Raw genomic sequence first — 18,409 nt, 5'->3', positions numbered from 1 at the left:
AATAGCTTGCGTGATTCATGAAGAATAGTGATAAAAAAAATACTAATTTAAATCAACTTTTGAAGCTGACTGTACCGCTCTAACCCTCTTAGAGAAGGACAGGATTTTACAGAGTTAACATACTTTGCAATACTTTATTTTAACTTAAATCCAACTTATTTAAATACTTAATTACTCTATATAAATAAAGTATTTGAACTAAATACTATACTTAACATTGTATTTCAAATAGTAATTCAAATAAAATATTGTAACATATATTGTTACAATATTTTGAAATAAAATATTTCAATTATTAAAAATTGTTTAAAAGAATATTTGTTATTTTATTTCAAATACAGTAATCAAACTATTTTATTTTGGAAGTAAAAACATTTAATACATTTGTATTTTAAATAAATTGTATTTAAATACGATGAATATTAAATACATTATTCGAATAGAAAGTGTTTTGAATTGTACGAAATGCATTTGTATTGGAAATACGTTGTGTCAAATATGATTGTATTTGATAAATTTTGCTTGGATACATTTGTATTTTACTTAATTGTTTGAAATACCTTGATGACATACAATTGTATTTGTAAATGTATTCGAAATAAGATATTTTAAATACGAACGTATGAGATCAAAGCGTTTCAGAATCATTCTGGGATGGATTTTTCCAAAGTGGTTTCCTCCCTTACAGGATATTTTCCTGACCAATGCGTAACGGCATTCCTCTACACCTTTCCCCATTCCTATGTGTAGTCTTATCCTTCCTAGTTCCAAACAATGATATCAATAATGTACATATATGTACAATTGCTGAGAGTAATAGATAATAAAATGAAATAGATCCTAAAACAGATCGTTTAGTTACTTAGTAAATGAGTAAAATTATTTAGTATACTTAATGATTTTATCCACTTATCGTGAACCGGCCTGCTGACTGCTCTAAGCTTCTACTGCATGTTTGAAGGATTTACAACACTTTTATTTATTTACTAAAAAATTTAATTTGAATTTGACTAAATTATTTTAAATACTTTCTTAAATACAAATATATGAAGGGCAGTCTGCAGATAGGTACAGTTCCCTACCTTATCAATAAGGTTACTGTAATTGCATAGCTTTATAACATTATTTATTCAACAGCTAGCTATTTTATGAAAAAAATAAGAGTAGACGTACATTCTTCACACTTGTAAGAATAAATCAAGCCCAAGCTTGGCAAGATTGACTGAGAATTCAAGGCAAAAAGTGAAAAATCAGATGTTGGACTGAAAAAGTGTGATCTGATTTATGATTTTTTTTCTTCATATTATGATGAATCTATCCGAAATCAAGATATATTTATTCCTTTTAGATAGAAGAACGTGCGTCTACTTTTTTTTTTCAAAAATGATGCTGAGTAAATTATTGACACAAATAACGTCACCTAATAGAATTGGGCATATGATAATACTCTGCATAAATTCGTTTCCTACTATATCGATCAACATATATTTCACTTAGTTTATAATAATCAATTGATTTGAAACATTTACACATCGGAAAAAGAGTAGACGCCCATTCCTGAATTTACAAGGAATGGATATAGCTTGATTTCGGACAGATTCATCAAAATAAAAGAAAGAAAAACGATAAATCAGATTATACCCAATCAGCCTAAAATCTGGTTTCTCATATTCACTAAAAAAATTTAAAATACAATTGTATTTGGAATGGATTATTTAAAATATATTTGTATTTGATTCAATAACTTCAAATACTTTCATCAAATACGTTAGTAATTAAAATACATTGACCTATTATAATTGTATTTCAAATTTTTTTTTTGTTTTTGAAACAGTTTTCATTTAATATTGTACTTTAAATAAAGTAATTAATTTCTTTTTAACTTTGTTTAATGTATTTAAAATTTCCAGTAATTATTATTTTATTCTATGAAAAAATTGTATTTAATTAATAAAAAAATTATTTTGCTGTCAAACAACAATGGATCATTTTTTTTCAAATAAGAAATATAACTTTGTTTAAGTCTGTACATGGCGAAGCTGAGGGTGAAAAATACGAAATCTGAGAATTTTTTACTCCCACTCGTAGTGTGAATACAATACAGTGCGTAGCAAGCGGTTGTGAATCAGTTTCGGGCTAGGTGAGTAGTTTTCGTAGTATAGTAGTTATTATCAGGCACGAGGGACTTGTGCTTGTACTTTGGTTGGGTGCGCACTAGGTGTAAACTCTATTTTTCTTACTGAAGTCGCAATAAACGTCCAAAGGTTAATAAACGCCCAAAGTAGAGTCTATTTTTCTTGCAAAAAAGTGGTTTTCATTTCATACAACCCAGATTATTTATCTATCGTCCTTTTGTTTTGTATTTCTATTAAATATTAAGATAGCGAACTCACTGGAAATCTACAGTATGCTGTTGGATAAGTTACAGGATTTTAAAACTTAACTTAAGTATAGGATTTGATTAGATTTTATAATTTTCAATTGTTAAGTCATATGATTTAAATATGTTTGTTAAGCTTTGTTGAAACGTTAATCCAACAATTAATCTGAATTGTTCTGATTAAATACTTTTATTGCACTCTCTGAGTGATTAAATATTTATAATATGTTCCTTATTTTTCTTTAAATTGATTACTAAATGATTTAATTACATAAGGCAAATGGTTATCAGCAACAATAAAGATAATGGGTTTATTATTTTTACTCTACACGAAAGATTGTTGTTACCAGAATAAGCTATACCAAAAGTAATGAGCATAGAAAAATAACGTACAGGTCTCGAGATTTCTGCAACCAGTCTCACATTTTTACATACTTATCTGGATCACCGAAAAACTTGTAACTAGTCGGTTTTATAACTATACTAGTATAAGTTTTTCAATAGCTTTGGTACAGGATTTTTCTGTACCATGGATAGTCTATTAAATTTGTATACTGCGCATGGCTTTCTACTGTACCGCGCCAGAGATGAGTAGAGAGATTGCTAACGCCAATGCTACGGCGTGAGACAACTTTTTTCCACTGATCGGGGCGACCCGCCGCGGCCAGCCGTCGAACCAAGGCGCACATTTTTCGAGAGTGCGAGACTCGTATCGAAGAGCGTGCGCCTACAAGAAGAGAAGTGGATTCGCGTGGAAATGAGCATATAGGCGCACATTTTGGCGACACGTAGAAGGGGTATACCGAATGTGTGCCTACGAGGAGAGGAGTGGAAATGTTGACTATAGCTATATATCTGAGCGCACAGCCAAAGCAAGCGACGACACGAGTTTTTCTCTTTTGACTGCAACCGAGTATATGCTATATATATTTAACTGACTCTTACTCTCTCGCTCTTGCTTGAATGATATCTATCAATCTTACATTCGATTAAATCGTGAAACTAAATGCTCATATAATTGTATGCACAGAATTTGATATCAAAACATTTTTTTTTTCCGTACGTTAACACTTAATTTGAAATCTAGTATTATTTTGAAAAAATAATCAGCTTAATTTTTTTAAGGATAACAGTTCAGCTATAACCACTGGTTAATTATTTTTCCTTATCATAATTGTTATGAACTGTAGGACAAGCCCCGGAGGTTATCGATGAACATATGTGACTTTAAGATCTCCTACCCTCGAAGTTTCGATAGCTAAGGGCTTATGCCACTACTGTTCTCGTTTTGCTATCTGAGGATCGATTCCAACTGTCGGCAAATTTTTTTTTTAACGAGATTCATCATTCTAGTTTATTTTCTTTTTATTTATGTTTTATTTATGTTTTATAAATAATATTAACAAACCCTTTTTTCCCTATACATCAAAATACATTTTTTTAATACTAATTATATTAAATAATTTCATAAGCTGATACTTATCGTTAGCATGGCCATTTCGGAATTTCATAATAATAAAATAATTTCTTAGGATATGAGTATAATTCTTACATTTAAAACTCCAAAGAAAGTAAGAGAGAAAAAATCCTTATACATAATTTTCATTAATTTTAATTTTTTTTTTTCCAAGAAATGATTAAGCTGTTCTGATCGATATTTTTATCTATCTATACAATAATCATAATCTTCGGAGGCACAAGAAAACTTACATAAAACTCCCTAAACATTTATTTTCCGTCTTTTGTTGTAAAAAAATTTTAGGTATAGCAGCTATACTTATTGTGTTGATTAAATATGTAATTTCAATTTCAATTACATAATGTTGGTTCTAGACCAAACTTTTAATTAGCGTATGTAAGTATCAAAACTTAATACCTTTGAAAATTATGCAACAAAAATCTGAACAGTAATGAAAAACAGATCTTATATATCAAGTTAACTGTTACGTTACTTAAAATTTTTACCTGGTAGTTACAACCACTTGTCACTTACATTATGAATTTTAAAAAAGTAAAAGTTTAACCTTGAACATAATTTTCGATAATTTATAAGAATTTATATGAAATTCCGAAATGGCCATGCTAACGATAAGTATCAGCTTATGAAATTATTTAATATAATTAGTATTAAAAAAATGTATTTCGATGTATAGGGAAAAAAGGGTTTGTTAATATTATTTATAAAACATAAATAAAACATAAATAAAAAGAAAATAAACTAGAATGATGAATCTCGTTAAAAAAAAAATTTGCCGACAGTTGGAATCGATCCTCAGATAGCAAAACGAGAACAGTAGTGGCATAAGCCCTTACTACCTTAGCTATCGAAACTTCGAGGGTAGGAGATCTTAAAGTCACATATGTTCATCGATAACCTCCGGGGCTTGTCCTACAGTTCATAACAATTATGATAAGGAAAAATAATTAACCAGTGGTTATAGCTGAACTGTTATCCTTAAAAAAATTAAGCTGATTATTTTTTCAAAATAATACTAGATTTCAAATTAAGTGTTAACGTACGGAAAAAAAAAATGTTTTGATATCAAATTCTGTGCATACAATTATATGAGCATTTAGTTTCACGATTTAATCGAATGTAAGATTGATAGATATCATTCAAGCAAGAGCGAGAGAGTAAGAGTCAGTTAAATATATATAGCATATACTCGGTTGCAGTCAAAAGAGAAAAACTCGTGTCGTCGCTTGCTTTGGCTGTGCGCTCAGATATATAGCTATAGTCAACATTTCCACTCCTCTCCTCGTAGGCACACATTCGGTATACCCCTTCTACGTGTCGCCAAAATGTGCGCCTATATGCTCATTTCCACGCGAATCCACTTCTCTTCTTGTAGGCGCACGCTCTTCGATACGAGTCTCGCACTCTCGAAAAATGTGCGCCTTGGTTCGACGGCTGGCCGCGGCGGGTCGCCCCGATCAGTGGAAAAAAGTTGTCTCACGCCGTAGCATTGGCGTTAGCAATCTCTCTACTCATCTCTGACCGCGCATAGTACGTGCGCTTATAATAATATGTAGTGGAGAAATCCTAACCCCCTAAGCTTCTGTCAAACTTAAAATCAAGTTTTGCTAGTAGTCGGTTTTTCTTAAAAATTACTTATTATAAAATAGAATTATAAACAAATTTATGTTCTTGTGTTTTTCTACTAGATGACTCAGAAACAAAGTTACCATTAATTTTATACATGATGACTTGAATTGGAAGATAAAGCAAAAAGAAACAATCTAAAATGAACTGTAACTTTTTTTTGAAGCCTTGTAGAAAAAAAACACAAGAGTACAAAGTTATCTGAAATTGTATTTTCTTACAAAAAAAAGTGGTTTTGACAGCTAAAAGTTAATTTTAAAAAAGTTTGATTTCAACGCTGGGCTTCGACAACATTGAATTCTCAATTTTTAAGTTTTTGAGTACCTGTATGAATAAAACTTTATTCAATAAAGTTTTAATTGGTTTTTGTTTATGACTGACGATAATGTTCATTCATAATCATGTACTTAAGGTTTAAAAAGTAAAAACTGTAAATTTCTATACAAGTATTTTTTATAAACTTATTTTTTTTCTATCCAAAAGCACTGTATTTAATCAATTGTCTAAGAATTGATCCACTTTTGTACTTGTTTATTTCATTAATTGAAAATTTTGTGTAAATAACATAACAAGCTTATTAATAAGAATTATGAGTATGTAAAATGCATATTTTTCTCTTAAGTCTTTTTGGAAAAGAATGTATGTATGAAAACGTATGTATATATATATATATATATATATATATATATATATATATATATATATATATATACTGACATTCTGAATGCTCCCACTGGCCGACTGTAACTTTCTGTACTAGTACAGAAAAAACCCGTACCACGTATCGGATTTTGACGTACTAAGCATAAGGTTTAGCTATACTCAATAAGGTACTTTAAGGTGGTTCTTCACGATGGTGCCGTATCAAAGCGACACGGGACCGTGTGGTTTTCTAATTTTCGATTAGCGTATTATTTGCAACATAAAATATGTTGTACTGGCACTTGACTATAATGTCATTGCATTTACATACAAATAAACGTGCTAATAAAGTCAGAGTAAGAGTTATGAAAAAAATTTTTTTTGACGCAAGGTTCTGAAAATGGCATGTACGCTCCTACTCAAGCAGACGTTGCCGCCGATTTCCGCATGATCGATAACTGATCACGTTTACGATTAAATATCGTATACTATTTCCCTGATTAGCCCATACTTTTGTTATATTATTAGAAAGCTGAAAAGTTCTTCTTTCACTACAAACTTTTTCTATTACGATCTTAAGTCTACTTTACGAGATATTACATGATATCGTAGTATGGAAAAGTAACCTACATAAGTATACATGTTAAAAGTGCATTTTTTGACTGACTTGTTGTCAAAAATTTGCCTGATAAAGGGACTTGAAATTTTAAGAGAAGATGTCTTATAACTTTAATAACAATCCCTCCAAGTTTCTCTGTAAGTTTAAGTAAATGGGTTAGGTGAAGAACCACCTTAAAGTATACTACCGTACCAAATATACCTGTACCAGTACACATTTTTCTTGTACAGAGTATCGAAAATACTTGTACTAACATATAGAACCTGTTTTTCTGGTAACAACAATCTTCCGTGTATATTCGACAGATATCGTTTCACTCTATTTTGCATGATTTCATCTTAAAATACTTAGTTATTACATTTAAATAATTGAAATTACTGAGCTATATGATTACAATAACTGAATACTTACACATAAAAATCTTTTATTTATGATTTTGGCACAGTAAGATGGCTAGTCTATTCCCTGCAACCAAGAAAACTTATTTTGACTGACCGTGTAAACAGCCATCCAATCTCATTTTTCCACATGTAATATACATTTTTCACGTGCACTATACAAGATACTTTATGCTTAGTAGGATTACGTCCTTGGCTGTAGGTCTGGAAAACTTCTAGAGAAAATATAATTGTTTCGTGTAGAGACCTTCCAATTCACCACCCGCGCTTATGATTCACATGTGCATTCACAGTAGGTAAAAATGTAAACAATAACAATCTTTGTTCTTTCTTCTTTTATACTTGTGGAAATCGTGTAGTGACTTCAAAACAATTATACTATTTTTAAGTGTGATGTGAGTACGAAGCATGGTTAAGTTTTATTTTGATATTTTTTTTTTAAACAAGAAACATAATCATTTAAAAATGAGCAAACTACTAGAAATTACTCTACTATATCTAAAAGACACTTGTTTTAAGACTTGCAACTTTTGATGAATAATTTTTAATAGATTCATCCAACAAAGAAGCTTCGTAAGACAAGTAATGTTCTTAAATTTTTGTAGCTATTCTTTAAATCGTACTGATTATAATGTAAGTTGTGAATACTTTATTTTGGTTTTGTACTCGACTTACCGAATGCAATAAAATACGTCTTACTGTCTTTCTACACATAGTTCCTTTTAAATAATTTGTATTTTAGATTGTTATGAGTTCCAGTCACGGTTGTTAATTTGTTACATTTACTTACTGGTTATTTACAACACATAGTCAATACAAATAGTTTTTTTTATTCGATAAGCCTGACTAAATTTACATGATACAGAATAATTTATTTCGTAGTTAATAATTTATCGTCTATTCTGCATTACGACCGTTTTGAAGGCAAGATTTTTAAATTATTGCTCAAAATTTTTCACGTCTACTTCTGTTTTTTTTTTTTCGTAGAAATCGAAAGACGGAGACTTTAAAAGTACTTTCTCAAAACTTTAACTGAATCTGTTTAGATTCAAAACTTAAATGGGGAGCTATGTAATCTCTTGTAGTTACATAAAAATTTTGTAGTTTAATCTTTTATCATGATGTACAAAATTTTTACAAGTTTCAAGAAATTTTTACTCAGTATGAATCAGTCAATTGCACAATTGCAAATAATAAAAGATATTTAAAAATGAACTGCAATTCTTTATTTAAAAAAAATTTTTGATATGGAACATTTGGGATTGGAATCTGGTCTGGCAAATCCCAAAGCTGCTTAAAGGCAATGCAGAGATTAAGTTCTTTACCTTATTGATAATTTGAATTTGATTTTGTAGCTTTATAAGATTATTTATTCAAAAACTAGCTATTTTATAGAAAAAAAGAAGAGACGCACATTCTTGATACTTCAAAGAATAAAGGAAGCCCCAATTCGGCAATTTGATTGAAAATTCAAGACGAAAAGTGAACAATTAGATGTTGGACTAACAAGGGTTGATCTTATTTTTGGATTTTATTCTTCATATTACAATGAATTTTGTCAAAATTAGACTTCATTTACAGCTTGTAGATTGAAAAATACGCGACAACTCTTGTTTTTTTGAATAGTTACATTGAAAAAAGTTACTGACACTGACAACATTATCCAACGTACGTACTGCATATGATTTTGCAGGATTCCAAACTCGTTTTGAATTATCTGGAAAACTACAAAAATCATACGAAACGTTACAAATTTGCTTTAAAGTTCTGAAAGCTAGTAAAGAATGATTTTTTTCTTTAAATCACTCTCTATTTGAATAATTACATAAAGCCAAATTTTTATCCACATAAAATAATTCGAACCCACTGTGCGTTCTTTTGTCACTATTTGAAAATCCTAAGCTGTAAATTGCATGGCCTTGAGGCGACTAAGAAATTTTAAGGAAAAAAGTAAGATTTGCAAGCAATAGAGACATAGTGACTACACAATAGTTATCGATGTCACATAATTTTTCTAATATGCAGTCTACTAAAACGTATTCTTCCTAATGTGGATATTTTTTTTTACCTTTGGACGTTTATTGCACCCTCAATCAGAAAAATAATAATAATAATAATAAAAACAACGATGTTATTAATATTCCAGCCCAACTGAACTTAATATCCTACCGTGTTTTTTCAAGTAAAATTATACCATACATAACTTTTTTATTATTGATTTTTCAATTTTAGTATTAAAAACGATTATAATTAAGTTTAATAATAATAATAAAAAAACAACTATGCTGTTATTCATATTCCAGTCCAACTGAGCTTAATGTTTTTTCGAATGAAATTATATTAAATATAACTTTTTTAGTATTGATTTTTCAGCCTTAGTCAAGAAGTTAATTATCAATATTACAATTGCAATATAAAATTTTTGCTACTCAATCTTTTTTTCCATTTGTAATATTATTATTACAGCACTTTCTTATGATTTTACGTCATTTCATGTTAGAAAGTCCAAAAGATCAAAAAATTTTCAGCAGTATTAGTTTCTTTTTTTAAATAAAATTTTTTTAACATATACCTCTGATACTAAATAATTGTTGATAAAAATTATGAATAGTCAAAAGTTGACTTGTTAGACAATTACTGTTAATTAAGCAGTATTAATAATATAAAAATGATATAGTTATATTACAAGAAAAATAATAGAAGTTGGCTAAGTACATGCTCATTGAGCCTACTGTTTTTACAAGGGGACTGCACTGTCTTGGAATAGTGCTGACTTCGTGACTCGTGAAGGTATTGAAGTACGACCGGAGCGAGTTACGAGGTTTAAAATGCGTGATCAGCTCGTATTGCAACTTCTATCTTAGTTAATAATAAAGTTATGAAATTAAAAGTTTCCAGCAAAATCTAATGTATGTTGGACTACATGAAGGTTTTAGTTTAGTAGTGTACTGCCACTCATTGAGTTCAGTTAATCGTAAAGTAATCTACTGCCACTCATTAAGTGCAATTAATCGTAAAGTAGTGTCCTGAGTGTAATTTATACTGTGTTATGAAATTTAATCAGTTATTTAGTCAGTTAGTGCTGTTTATTTAGAATTGTATAAGTTAATTCAAATATAAAACGTATAAGACATATAATTAATATAGAAGAAAAGTTTAAAAAAGATTACAAAAAAAAAAAAAAAAAATACTTGCAGTAGCTATAACACGTAAAAATGTAACAGATTACACGTGAAAAAAATATTTTCAGTTACCAAATTTGCGTTTATCAAGTCACGCGAGAGCGCGACGAGGTAAGTTTGAGAAAGCAAACGAAGCCTTAGCGAGCGCGGTACTATTTACTTCAGATTTGCATACTCGAATTTTCAAATACTGAAAAATAAGTATTTTTGCCTGATGTATTTTCGTTTAATTAAGTTTCTTTAATCCTAGTCCACAACTTTACCAAAAAATATAGGTCAAAAAGTCGTTAGAACAACGAAAACGAGACATGTGTATCTCGAAATGGATAAAACAAGATTTTTTCAGGCTCAGTGTCCGAGAAATGGTCTTATCGTTAAGTTAGCTGTAAGCCAAATTTTTCCTGTGCATAGTTGGAATAGGCATAATTTATATAGAAAGACGCAACGATGCCTTAGAAGAGGGAGGTGGTGGATATGACTCTCTCATAGTAAAATCATCCCCTAAATGATCAATAATACAAATAATGCGATATAAGTGGCAAATCGAGGCCAAATGTATATGTGCGCACTTATAAGCATGTAAAATGTACCCAGCCATTAAAACAACGACTGACAAGATGAAGTGTTGTTAAGATAGGACATCTACTGTAGAAAAATTTTGAAAACGAATAAAAACGTAAAACCAAGAATACTTCAATATCCTATTTATCCTAACCCTGAATTTCGTGTGCCTTAAATGCGAACACATTAATTTCAAGATCTAAATTAAAATTTGAAATAAATTAAATACAAGTAATGAATTTTATTATTTTCTTAGTATACTTTTTTGGCAATTTAAAATGAATCGTGTAACACAGCTGTAACAGTATCAATATAATCTGATGGATTAGATTGGAAACTCTAATAATTTCCTAGATTGCCCTAAATAACAAGCTGTAAATCTAAGCCTTATTTGATTTAGCGGTTTGGATGATCAATAATCATACATTAATCATCAATTTTTTAAGTACTAGTAAAATATGAAATGATTCAATAAAAACTTTTAGTAACTTAGATACCACTTTTACGATTCGTACGTATTTTCGGGATGATAATTTTTTACTGTGAGAAAACTTCAGGTATTTAATAACTGTAATTAAGAATATGTGGATTTTATCATTACATAAAAAAAATGATTAAAGGGAGTAGATTAAATGACAAATTTAAGATTTTTGATGTTTATAATAACTAAGTATTTTATCTAAAAAATTTGTTGGAAGAAGTAATTAAATTTATGTAGTAAGCTTAAAGAAAAATTGCTAAGAATAATATGATAAAGTAGTTTGATAAAAAAAAGAAAGAGAAAAGAGCATCTTAGATAAAAATCGTGAAACTGTATTTTTTAAGACAATTTATTTTATTTGGTGAATCAAGAAACTGTTTCTAAAAATTAACTGCATTCAAACACCTTTAAATGAGCAAATTTTAGTAGAAATTTAGTGGGACTGTTGTAGATCACCATAGCTATGTTTTACAGACTTCGTTTCTATCCAGTACTTTCTAATGTAAGCAACATTTAATGTTATTAAGTTTTTTAAGTTAAACATTAAAAAATGGTATTTTCCTGAAAAGTTATGATATCCCCTTAAAAATAGCTTTTTACAAACCTTAAATGTTAGGTTAGTTTGATGTATTGAGTTCATATTTCGTAAGGAATTTCTGAACCTATATATACACTAGCAGTGAATAGTATTCTTCCTAATGAATCTGTAGCCTTAACAAGTTCTGAAATCAAGATATAAAAACGGTCAAGTTTTTTTTTGCGCAGCATGACATTTTATATGACATTCGTAGTATAATACTGTTAAGTACTCGTACTTTAACAAAATCAAACTAAGTAATATTGCCTTTTGCCCTAACATTTTTATGTACTTTCTACATAGCAAGGCATCGCGATCAGAAATTTAATGGGTTTGCCACCTTAGTTAATGGGGTCCCCCTTAGGCTGCCTAGTTGGTACCCCATTAGGCGCGTCACGGGGCAAACTGAGGGTCCATCGTAGGCTGCCCCAATAACCTAGCCAAAACTGTTGAAAACATTATATATTTCTGTGTTTGGATTAAATATATGTTACCGTAATTTAATTCTTCCTTATCTGCACGGCCGATAAACTCCATAATCTGCATAGCACGCATGGTAAATCAGGCACATGCTCTTATGATAATTGTATTAAATGTAATGATGTACCTACACAAAAAATACAAAGGGTTAGGTAAATTTTCTTTCCTATTGGGGCACACTAGAGAGGACCACATCTACGCCCCGTGACGATGCCATTCTAGGATCACATGTGGTTAATTTGGCAGCCTAGTGTGGACCCCATCAGCACCCCACTAAGGTTTCTGATTGGGATAATTGTATTTGATGTGAGTTTTGTATGAAATACCAGTCAAAAGTCAATATTTCTTAGTTTGATTTTGTTAAAGTACGAGTACTTAACAGTATTATACTATGAATGTAATACAAAATGTCATGCTGCGCATAAAAAAACTTGACCGTTTTTATATCTTGATTTCAGAACTTGTTAAGGCTACAGATTCATTAGGAAGAATACTATTCACTGCTAGTGTGTATATAGGTTCAGAAATTCCTTACGAAATATGAACTCAATACATCAAACTTACCTAACATTTAAGGTTTGTAAAAAGCTATTTTTAAGGGGATTCTTGATACTTCTTGAAATGAAAAACTACTAATTAGAATAATTTTAGTTCGGAAGCTATGCAGTTTATTTGGTCAAATAATAAGCTATAAAAATTGAAGAAAAAAAAAAAAAAATGGTGCTGAAAAGTACCGTAAGTTTCTTACGCCATAAAAAAGTTGTTGGCCCTAAAGAGACATTGATTTGCACTTTCTCACGTTGTGATGAATGGAAAGGGCTATTTTTTAAGATTTAAAACTGATAAAAAATCTATAATTCAAAAATTTTTTTTCAATTTCATAATTTTATTACCAGAGCAACAAAGTCATAGAGCTTAATTTCTCCATTTTTTATCGCCACAATGAATACAAATATATATTATTCTATTTATTTAAAAATCTGAAAGATTTCAGTGATTACTGTCTGGGTCAGAGCGAAAATCTAATCTCTCATGCACTAGATTCTTTTATTGTCAAATTTGACGCTGCTCTTTCAATTTCGATAAATGTTCTGCATCAGTTTTTGACGCCAAAATATTTAAACATTTGACGCATTTAAAGTTTTCCTTCCAATTCACTTTCTTGTGACTATAGACATGGTTAAAACTTTTGTGAGACCTAAAGGCTGTTTTTTGTTAATTTTGTTAAGTTGTTATATATTTGTTGCAACGTAGTTCAACATTTGATGGCCCTAAAAAGGATTGGTGAGCATAAACCTTCTTGACTGAATTTTCTAGTAAACGTGACTGTTTGGATACCTCAGAGTAGTTTTCTCGGGCCTGCTGCTGTAGCAGGACTGATCAGGAGGAAAACTATAACATCTGAAGCGTTGGAGTTAGTTGTAGAGCTCTTTCCCAACGTCTCGTGGTATTCTCTCAGCACAGACCTCAGAGAGGATCGATGATTCCTGGTTGAATACTTGAGTCAAGAGGGTAAAGCAGGGTCGTCGCGGCTAAAAACTCCGCTTGTTATGTCTTCCAGTGAATTACTGATTTGGTTTAATAGTGGCCAGCTTTACATAGTACTTTAGTGGACAAATCGTTGCCAGAAATGGTGTTAAAAATATATTTGTTGGCAAAGTAGTTAAATATTGGATGGCCCTAAAAAGAACTGACGAGATTAATAGTGATTTAGTCAACGTAGCACCAGGACGGAAGGAAGAAGGGCCGCGAAACCCCAAATTGTTAGAGCAGATTGTGCTCTGGCTAGACGTCTCCTGGTACTACGCTGGGAACGTTAACGTCATGTAGATACACCTGTTATTTGTGGTACTCGTTACCTATATTTCTATTTTGATTAATTTTTTCAAGATAAAAGCTATACCAAAATCATCTAGGAAGTGTCAAGAATCAGTATTCAAAATTTCAGCAAAATCGGTTCAGTAGTTTTCGTGGTTAGCGATTACAACGATTTTTGAGAATTTGCTTTATATATTTGTTTTGAAATTTATCCTTACCTAAGTCAATAAATTTAAATTCTATTAATATTGTATTTATATCATAAACTAAGCTAATAAAGTGAAATAGTTGCACATCTGCTAGTAATACAGCCTATAAAGGGACCTGAAACCCATCCGCAGCCTTCTAATACTTATTAGAGGTGTAACTATAACAAAGTATTCAATAAAATTTGGTAGCAAACCATGATTTATGTCTGTAACTACGTAGGTTGCGTATACAAGGAGTATTGAACTTCCATCAGGACCAGGCCATGTGCCCCTGTAAATACGACAAAGAGAGTTTATGTTTTTACTACTCACTCGCACTCACACAGTATGAGTCTTTTTTACGAATATATGTGTACGACTATAAACAAATACTAAGTGTATTTAAATAACAGTATACAATTATACTAACACAATTTGCTCTAAAATAAAGAAAATAAATAAATGATAAAAAAAACTTGAAATTTTAATATGTATTAATTTATGTTCATAAAATACTTATTCAAATACGCATGTAAGATCACAACACGCCACGTAGGTAAATAAATAAAGAAAAACCATTGTGTAAGGATATTTTAGATGTTATTTAGATGAATATTGTCGATGCTTAAACTGTACATAATAATTATAAGTCCTGTTTCATATGGGAGTAGGTATGTACATATAAAAAAACATCTAATACAGTGTATACTATAAATGCTGCTAACTTTCCAGCAGCTACATGGATATAGGTGTAACGAGCGCTTAAGGAGGTTGACTACCTTTACTTACAGTCACTACTAAAATTTGTGCAGAATTTCAAAAATGTATAAAAAAAATTCATGCAAAGTTTCGACAACTCTGGGTGCTTATAAAATGAGAAATTGATGAAACAAATTTTGTAAATTTTAGATGCATTCCTATGGGAGATAGTCAAAAGCGACTGTCATAGTAAAAAATTTTAATACAATTAACAGTCAGATTTGAAAAAAACTATAGTCAACATTAAATAAATATCTACCTAACAACTATGTAAAACAATCTCGTCAATTAGGTGCATGTAAAAATAGTACATTACGATACTAGTGCGCGAGGAAGGCGATTGACGCACGCGTATCAGTTCGCACACGAGCGCTAGCGAGTGCTATGCGAAGACACGCGTGTGTCAATTACCTAACCTCTCGCACGTGTGGTGTATACAACTTTTTGACACATCATGCGCGGGGAACGAGATTATGAGCCATCTAATGTGGGTCTGCAAAGATCTCGACGTACACACGCATTCCCACGAGTGAGGAGTACGAGTTGTGAGTCGGGTATGTAAATCAAGGTCCTTAGAGCCATAGTAGATGGCTCATCATTGAGGTCCCCGCACACGATGTGTCAATTTTTCATTGTCACGTCCACTTTGTTAATCACGTCATCAAAAGCCAAAATGACTAATTATTTTATTAGTATGTTGTATTATGTGGTAACAAAGTAACATTTTTTAACACATAACTAGTATGAATTTTACGTTTCGTCTATGTTTGGTATCAAATTAAATACTTAATGGCATAAAATGCTCTTTTGGACTCACAGTTACATATTGAACGACTAGCAGCCCCCCGTCTCGGCTTCGCCCGAGACTTACTAAACGGAACACCGTAGTGTGTTGACATGTAATGTGAAACGTTTTCAGTTACAAATTTTACATTTATTCCTGATACTTCTCAGAACAAAAATCTTCTTACTAAAAACATATTTGTTCGCAATCCATATAGTTTATTTGATTAAATAATAAGCTGTATAAATTAAAAAAAATATAATTATGCTGAAAAGTCTCGTGCGTTCCTTATGCCATAAAATAATCGATGGCCATAAGAAGCCGTTGGATATAAGGAGCGGTTGATTATCAGTTTCTCCCGTGTAATTTTCGAAAAGGGCTATTATTTAAAGATGTAAAGATTTTAAACTCCCAAAAACATATTAAAAAAAATATTTTTTCTCTTATCTCACAACTTTATTACCAGAGCAACAAAGTCCTGGAGCTTAATCTCTACATTTTTTTTGCCACAAAAATACAAATACATTTTATTCTTATTTAAAAACCTGAATTTAGATCTTTAAAGATTTAAGAGATTACTGTGAGGGTAAAATGAAAAGCTGATCTCTCACGTAATGGATTCTTTATTTGTCGATTTTGAGGCTGCTGTTCCAATCTTGATAAATTTTCTGCGTCAGTTTCTTGATGCCTAAAATTGTATTCATTAGATACATTTAAAGTTTTCCTTTCGATTCACCCTCTTGCGACTTTTGTGACCCCTAAAGGCTATTTTCTGTCAATTTTGTTAAGTTCTAATATATTTGTTGGCAAGGTAGTTCGACGTCCGATTGCCCTAAAAAAGACCGATGAGTTTTTTAAGTAAACTCTTTCTTGACTAAAGTTTACAGCAAATGTGACTACCTGGATACCTCAGGGTGATCTTCTCTGGCCTGCTGTTGAAGACCCAGACTGATCGGGAGAAAAATTACAAAGTCTGAAGCATTGGGGCTAGTTGCAGTGCTCTTTCCCAACGTCTCCTGGCATAACGTCGAAGACGTTGGTGTCTAAAGCACCTTTTTTTTGCAGACTCAGTTGTTTTGATGATCTAAGGTGGAGAGATTAGTAGAGATTGGTTCGTGATGCTTGCCCGTTGGAGACTCTCGTTGGTTCAAGTTTTTTTTTCCTTCATAGCTGTTAGGTATGCCCAGCGCAGACCTTGGAGAGGATCGGTGATTCCTGGTTACATGCTTAGAATCAAGGGGGTAATATAGGGTCGTCGGTCACCGGGGTTCCCAGCCTTGCGACGAACAACTCTGTTCGTGACGTCTGCTAGTGAATGACTGACTTGGTTTAATATAGTGGCCAGCTTTACGTAGTCTTTTAGTCGACAAATAATGTTTCCGGAAATGGTAGTAAGAATGTATTTGTTGGCACGGAAGTTTAAACTTGGGGGGGCCCTTAAAACAATCGATGAGATTGAAGGTTAATTAATGAACGTAAATACTTATGTTGGCCCTGAAAAACGCCAGTGATGAAATTTATAGTTATTCCTTATTATTATGCTTGATAATGGAGAGCCAGCTGTGGGTAGCTTGACTCTTACCCTCGGAGTCTCTGTGTACGGAGACCGTACATGAGGGAGATACGCCGCTGATAAAAATATATCTCGTCTTTAGGTCGTTGCCCGGAATGCCCGGATAACCACCGCTCATCGTTAGTTGGGAAAGTGAGCCTGGAGAATACCTTCTCTGTAGGTATGCCGTTGGAACGACCACGAAGAAGTTGGCAGTTGTGGCTGCCCGTACTCTTAAGGGCTGTCTACCCTGGCCTATATATGTAGTAAATAATTTTCTGACGGCACCAGCCCAGATTGTGGTACGGCCCCATAACTCTGAAGTTTCGGAGCAGGATGTGATCTGGCTAGACACGTCGCCTGGTATTCCGCCGGAGACGTTATCGGTTCGAATAAATTTGTCATTAGTGGCACTCATCAATTCTGAAGGTTCCAGGTGAAAGTGAAGACCGAGATCTCTTCCCCTTCGGAGAAGAGCGTCATCGGTACCCGGGGTACCAAGCTGTACGACTCCAGCTACATCCTCAATGCAGCTCGATGAACTGCCAATCGACGATTGCAGAAAAACTGCGATCCGGCGTATTATAACCACACTTATTTAATTCTGTTGCAGGTAGCTTCGATTTTGTATCGACGCCACCTAGCGGATCCTACTGAACTAAAGTGAAAAGCTGGCATATTTTTGCAAAACTTTGAGCTTATTTATTGCTATTGTTATTAAATTTTTCAAGATAAAAACCATACTAAAACCATCTAGGAAGTGTCAAGAATCGGTATACAAAATTTCAGCAAAATCGGTTCAGCAGTTTTTACGGTTAGCGATTACAACGGTTTTAGCGACTTTGCTTTATATATTAGTAAGATAGTAAGATTTTCTTTTTCGGT

General features: G+C 31.9%; 1 protein-coding gene across 2 annotated transcripts in view; it reads left to right on the top strand.

Moving 5' to 3' along the window:
• LOC106637022 (5'-3' RNA helicase armi-like) overlaps positions 1–18,409 on the top strand; it is a 56,576-nt gene that overhangs the window by 12,827 nt on the left and 25,340 nt on the right. The window contains exon 1 of one of the 2 annotated variants that reach the window (XM_089591204.1): positions 7,458–7,537. The exons of the other annotated variant lie outside the window; for it this stretch is intronic. The gene's annotated coding sequence lies outside the window, so the exon portion shown is untranslated. Of the gene's footprint in view, positions 1–7,457; positions 7,538–18,409 lie in introns of those variants that run through there. 2 annotated transcript variants of the gene reach the window in all.

This window comes from Copidosoma floridanum, unplaced genomic scaffold (assembly GCF_036245765.1).
Source record: "Copidosoma floridanum isolate Cflo_tuat_1 unplaced genomic scaffold, Cflo_Japanese_pri ptg000013l, whole genome shotgun sequence".
NCBI lineage: Eukaryota > Metazoa > Arthropoda > Insecta > Hymenoptera > Encyrtidae > Copidosoma > Copidosoma floridanum.
This window is presented reverse-complemented; position numbering and strand designations above follow the sequence as displayed.